This window comes from Orycteropus afer, unplaced genomic scaffold (assembly GCF_000298275.1).
Source record: "Orycteropus afer afer isolate SDZICR_OR568_19922 unplaced genomic scaffold, OryAfe1.0 scaffold00366, whole genome shotgun sequence".
In the NCBI taxonomy this organism is placed as follows: Eukaryota; Metazoa; Chordata; class Mammalia; order Tubulidentata; family Orycteropodidae; genus Orycteropus; species Orycteropus afer.
Window position 1 is genome coordinate 3,064,853 of NW_006921953.1, and position 6,480 is coordinate 3,071,332.

The 6,480-nt window shown below is 37.8% G+C and overlaps 1 protein-coding gene across 1 annotated transcript in view; it reads right to left on the reverse strand.

Annotated features, from left to right (window-relative positions):
* Nucleotides 1-6,480, reverse strand: part of COL23A1 (collagen type XXIII alpha 1 chain) — a 625,256-nt gene that overhangs the window by 435,422 nt on the left and 183,354 nt on the right. The window lies entirely within an intron of this gene.

Consider the following 6,480-nt stretch of genomic DNA (forward strand, 5'->3'; position numbering starts at 1 on the left):
AAAATTGTCCAAGATTTGCTGGAGGAGAACTTCCCTGAAATGATGAAAGATGAGAATGTATCCATCCAGGAAGTCCAACGAACACCAAACAGGATAGACCCCAAAAGAAAAAATTAGAAGGTAAAATGAAGGTAAGATACCAGAAAGAAAAATATGAAGAGACTGAAAATAGGACAAATAGTAAGGAAAAGTAGAGGACAGTTCAACATCCAAGTGGTAGAAATTCCAGGAAGAGAGAATAGAAAAAAAAGGAGAAGAGCAGGTCATCCTCAAAATAATTCAATAATTTCAAGACTGAAGGATGTAAGTTTCCAAACGGAAAGGATCCCACTGAGGACTCAGCATAGCAGTTCCTTTTTGAACACCAGGGACATCGGGAACAGGAAGACAACGAAATGATACACACAAAATGCTGAAGGAATATGCTTTATAACCTAGAATTCTACACTCGACCACATTATCAATTAAATGTCCGAGTATAATACTGACATTTTTGACATGAGAGATGCCAAAAATTTTATTTTCCACTCACCTTTACCGAGAAAGTTCCTGAAGCATGTTCTTCACCAAAGCAAACTGAGGAAGCAAATTAAGAAAGAAAAAGACATGCGATCCACAAAATAAGAAATATAACACAGGAAAAAAGATAAAGGACTCTCCAAGCTAAGATGAAGTATAAAATGACAGTTAAGAGATGTAAAGAGCAACCAGTCCAGATTGGAACAGTGTTACTGAAGAGTCAGGTATACTGAGATGTCATCACAATGTCCTCCACCTCTGTGTCATTATGTAACAAGATGAAACTCATTTATTTCTCAACTTCATTTATTTCTTTGAAAACAAATAAATGAAGAAAGAAAAAGACAGGAGACCCAAAGAGTAAGACAAAAAAGGATGTCATGGGATGACAGCTGCAGGCTTGATGAGCACACATTCCTGACTGAGAAGAATGAAGGTCTCCAAGGGCAGAAATGGGAACTGATGAATCACCTGACGTAACTGACTTTATGGAAAACTGTATTTCCACTGGCTCAGGTGTGGGAAGAATTAGCAATAGGCTCACATAGAGCCAAATTAAGCAAATAGTAATTTCAAGCAAATATTAACTTAAAGAAAGTCATAAAGAAACTGACCTTTGCATAAATTTAATAACTGAACATTAAATACTGGTTTATGGTAAAAATTATGCTCATAAGCACATAAAAAGATACCTAGTATCATTAATCACTAACCAAAAAATACCAAACTCACTGCCATCAAGTCAATTCTGACTCATAGCAACAGACCCTCACTGGGTTTCTGAGGCCGTAAATCTTTACAGAAGTAGATTGCCCTATCTTCTTTCCAAGGAGTGGCTGGTGGGCTTGAACCACCAACCTTCTGGTTAGTAGTCAAATGCTTTAGGCACTACACCACCAGAGCTTCTTCATTAATCACTAGGTGAATGCAAATGTAAATTAAAATCACAAAGAGATACTACTATACACTTGTTGTTGTTGTTATTTTCTGGTGAGTTGGACCGACTCATAGCCACCTCTCCTTGGGTTTCCGAGGCAGTACCACTACGGAAGTAGATTGCCCAACCTTCCTTCCGAGGAGTGGTTGGTGGGTTTGAACTGCCAGCCTTCTGGTTAGCAGTCAAGTGCCTTAGGCACTACACTACACTTCTTAGAAATGTTAAAATTAAAAAGGCTGATCATACCAAGTGTTGTCAGAGATATGAAGCAAATGGGACTTTCATATACTGCTGGTAGAAATGGAAAACAGTTTGGCAGTGTTTTACAAAGTTAATCATATACATATTATATGATATAACCATCCCATTCCAAGGCATTTATATCCAAGAGAAGTAAAAGCATTTTGTCCATACAAAGACTTGTACATGAATGTTCATATATGGTCATAGCAACTTCATTTGCAATAGTCTCAAACTGGAAACATTCCAATATCCAACAATAAGTGAATGGATAAATAAATTGTATTATAGCTATATGGAATAGTAATCACCAATAAAAAAAAAAAACCTAATGAACTGTTATTGATACATGGTACAACATGAATGAATTCCAAAATAATTATGCTGTATGAAAGAAACCAGATAATTAGTGTAAGAAACCAAGCAAAAATAGTATATACGGTATGATTATATTTAAGTGAAATTTTAGGAAATTCGTACTAACTTATAATAAAAGAAAGCCTATCAGTGATAGCCTGAGGATGGAGAGAGGATGGGGAAGGGCAGGGAGGAAGGATTACCAAAGGGCATGAGAAAGCATTTGGGGTCATGGATATGTTCATTTTCTTTATTGTGGTGATTGTTCCATGGGTGTATACATTTATACGTCAAAGCTTACCAAATTGTACACTGTAAGTATGTTCAGTTTATTGTATACCAATTACTTTAATGAAGCTGTTTAAAAATATGAAATTGTACCCTTACCCCATAACATACACCAAAATCAATTCCAGGCAAATTAAGGACTTAAATGTGAGAACCAAAACATTAAAACTTTTAGGGGAAAAATATCTTCCTAAAATGCAGTAAGAAAATGATTTCTTAAACAAGAAACAAAAAGCGTTAACCCTAAAAAGGAAAGAAAAACTGATAAGCACCACTACTTTAAAATAAAGAACTCATCAAAATGATGCTCATCAAAAACACAATAAAGAAAATATGAAACCAAACAAAAAACAAAACACAAACTGGGAAATTGTATTTTCAGTACATGCAACACTCCTGTTTGACTAAGGATTAGCAATCAGAGGATATAAAGAATTCTCACAAGTCAATAAGGGCTTCACTTATGGGAAGATAGAGTAGATGCACTTTTACCTATTCCTCCCACCAAACACAGCTAAACATCCTGGACATTATATGTAAAACAAACATAAGAAGACTTTTATGATGGAGAAAAGAAGGCAGACTGACCAGGGAGCTTGGGACCTGAAGAACATTATGGTGATGAGTTCCCTGGATTTTCCTTTTGCCTTATATATTCTAGACATGGGGCTGAAGAAGCTGGCAGCCTAGAAACATCGGTGGACACAGACAAAAAAATCCCCAGTGGAAGCCTGTTCTGTATAGCCAAACAACCAGGAAAGAAGTTTCCTGGCAAGACAGAAGACAATAATCTCTACTCCAGCCAAACACTACAGAAACAATGGTGACCTCATCCTCATCCTTGGTTGACTGGGGAGCCACTCAACTCTCAGCAGGCTGTAACAAGGTGCCCCAACATCCCCATTTACGTGGTGTCACAGAAGGCCACACAGGATCCAGGACTTTCATTCCTGCTAGCCAATAAAAAGAAGCCCCACTCTCAAGTGTCAACTGAGGAAGAATGGGGAACCTTCCCTTTTCCTGCTGGAGTTATGTCAAAGAGCACTAAAACAGAAGGTTTAAACAAGTCAGTAAGAAAAAGAGATGGAAAAATGGGCAAAATGCATGCATAGAAAGAGGATAATAATGCTACTTACCTCATTAGGCTGTTTTCAGGATTAAGTGATATGTGTGCTTAAACTAATTTTTCACATGCAGTAAGTGATAAACAAGAGGTAGCATTATTATTATTTTATTATTATTATTATTATTATCATAACTACTACACTACTTCATGGGAAGAGAAACACATATATATGATCGAAACACATGAAAACATGTTCAATGTCTTTAGTAATCAGGGCAATACTAATTATAATCATAATGAGACAACAATTTAGGTTGTGTAAACAGTTAATGCTCAGCTGCTAACCAAAAGGCTGGCAGCCCATGTCCACCCAGAAGTGCCTTGGAAGAAAGGCCTGGAGATCTACTTCCAAAAAATAAGCCATTGAAAACCCTATGGAGCCCAATTCTACTTCACACCATGGGGTCACTATGTGTCAGAACTGACTTGACGACAACTGGTTTTAGAACGTCAGGAAACAAGAAGTTCATCAATACCAAGTATTGGAGAGGATATGAAGCCATAAGAACTCTTATTGACTGCCAGTAGGAGTATAAATTAGTATACACATTTTGGAAAACAATCTGGAATTATCTTGAAAATTTTAATATTTACATACTTTATGACCCAGCTTGGGAGCTCTGGTGGCCTAGTGCTTAAGGCATTTGACTGCTAACCAGAAGGCTGGCGGTTCAAACCCACCAGCCACTCCTTGGAAGGAATGTTGGGCAATCTACTGCCATAGTGATTCTGCCTTGGAAACCCAAGGAGGGGTCACTATGAGTCGGACTGTATGGCAGTGAGTGTATGACCCAGCAAGGTGACTTCTCAGTATAAACCCTAAGGAAACTCTTACCTGTGCAGGAATGTTTCTAGCAGCACTACTCACAGTAACAAAAAAACTAGAAATATCACATGTCCAACAACATGCTAATATGCAAATAAAGTGTAGTATGTTCACTACAGGTGTGTGGCTCGGGGTGGCTTTATTTAAGGGCCAGGCCCCAGAGAGGCAGACGCAGAGTGCTTAGGAACAACTAAGGGAGACGAACTTGTCTGTCAGTTTCTTGTCCTGTGGTGGCTTGTGTTTTGCTGTGAGGCTGGAGGCTATACCACCGATGATGCAAAATACCAGCAGGGTTACCTATAGTGGACAGGTTTCAGCACAGCCTCTGGACTAAGACTCAGAAAAAGGAAGAGGTCATCCACTTCTCAAACAACCGGCCAGTGAAAACCTTATGAATAGCAGTGAAACACTGATATATTGCTGGAAAACTTTACGAATAGCCCCGATGGAAGATGATCCCATTAGGTCAGAAGACACTCAAAATGTGACTAGGGAAAAGCTGACTCCTCAGAGTAGAGATGATCTTAACGATATGGATGGAGTAAAGCTTTCGGAACCTCCACTGGCTGATATGGCAGGACTCAAAATGAGTAGAAACAGATGCAAACATCCATTAATAATTAGAACATGGAATGTACAAAGTATGAATCTAGGAAAATTGGAAGTTGTCAGAATTGGAATGGAATGCATAAAGATTGATATCCCAGGCATTAGTGAGCTGAAATGGACAGGCTTTGGCCATTTTAAGTCAGACAACCATATGATCAACTATGCCAGGAATGACAAACTGAAGAGGAATGGTGTGGCATTCATCATCACAAGGACCGTTTTCAAGATCTGTCCTGAAGTACAATGTTGTCAGTGATAGGATAATATCCATACACCTACATGGATTAATACTACTATTAATACTACTATTAATAGTTAATACTACTATTATTCAAACCTGTGCACCAACTTCCAATGACAAAGATGAGGAAACTGAAGATTTCTACCAACCTCTACAGCCTGAAACTAACCGAACATGCAATCAAGATGTGTTGATTATCACTGGTGACTGGAGTGGAAAAATTGGAAACAAAGAAGAGTTACCAGTAGTTGGAAAATATTGCCTTGTTGACAGAAATAATGCTGGAGACCATATGATAGAATTTTGCAAGACCAACAACTTACTCATTGCAAATATCTTGTTCAACAACATAAATGATGGCTATACACATGGACTTTGCCAGATATACATGGAAATGAGATCAACTATAACTGTGGCAAGAGGTGATGAAGAAGTTCAGTATCTTCAGCTAAAACAAAGCCAGAAGCTGATTGTGGAACAAACCATGAACTGCTCATATGCACATTCAAGTTGAAATTGAAGACAATTAGAACAGGTCCACAAGAGCCAAAATATGACCTTGATAATATCCCTCTTGAATTTATAGACTATCTAAAGAATAGATTTGATGCACTGAACACCAGTGACCAAAAACCAGAGGACTTGTGGGGTGACATCAAGAACATCATCCATGAAGAAAGCAAGAGGTCATTAAAAATAAAAGAAAGGAAGAAAAAAACAAAACAGATGTCAGTAGAGACTCTGAAACTTGCCCTTGAGTGAAAAGTAGCTAAAACAAATGGAAGAAATGACAAAACAAAAGAACAGAACAGGAGATTTCAACGAGCAGCTCAAGAAGACAAAGTCAATTATTATAATGAAATGTGCAAAGACCTAGAGTTAGAAAACCAAAAGGGAAGAACATTCTCAGCATTTCTCAAACTGAAAGAACTAAGGAAAAAAATTAAGCCTTGAGTTGCAATATTGAAAGATTCTATGGGCAAAATATTGAATGATGCAGGAAACATCAACACAAGATGGAAGGAATACACAGAGTCACTGTACAAAAAGAATTGGTTGATGTTCATTCATTTCAGGAGGTGGTATATGATCAAGAACCAATGGTACTGAAGGAAGAAGTCAAAGCTGCAGTGAAGGAATTGGTGAAAAACAAGGCTGTAGGAATTGACGGACTACCCATTGAGATGTTTTAAGACAGCTACCTGGCCAACTGAGTGGAAGAGATCCATATTTGTATCAATTCTAAAGAAAGGTGATCCCACAGAATGTGGAAATTATCAAACAATGTCGTTAATATCACATGCAAGTAAAATCTTACTGAAGATAATTCAAAAATG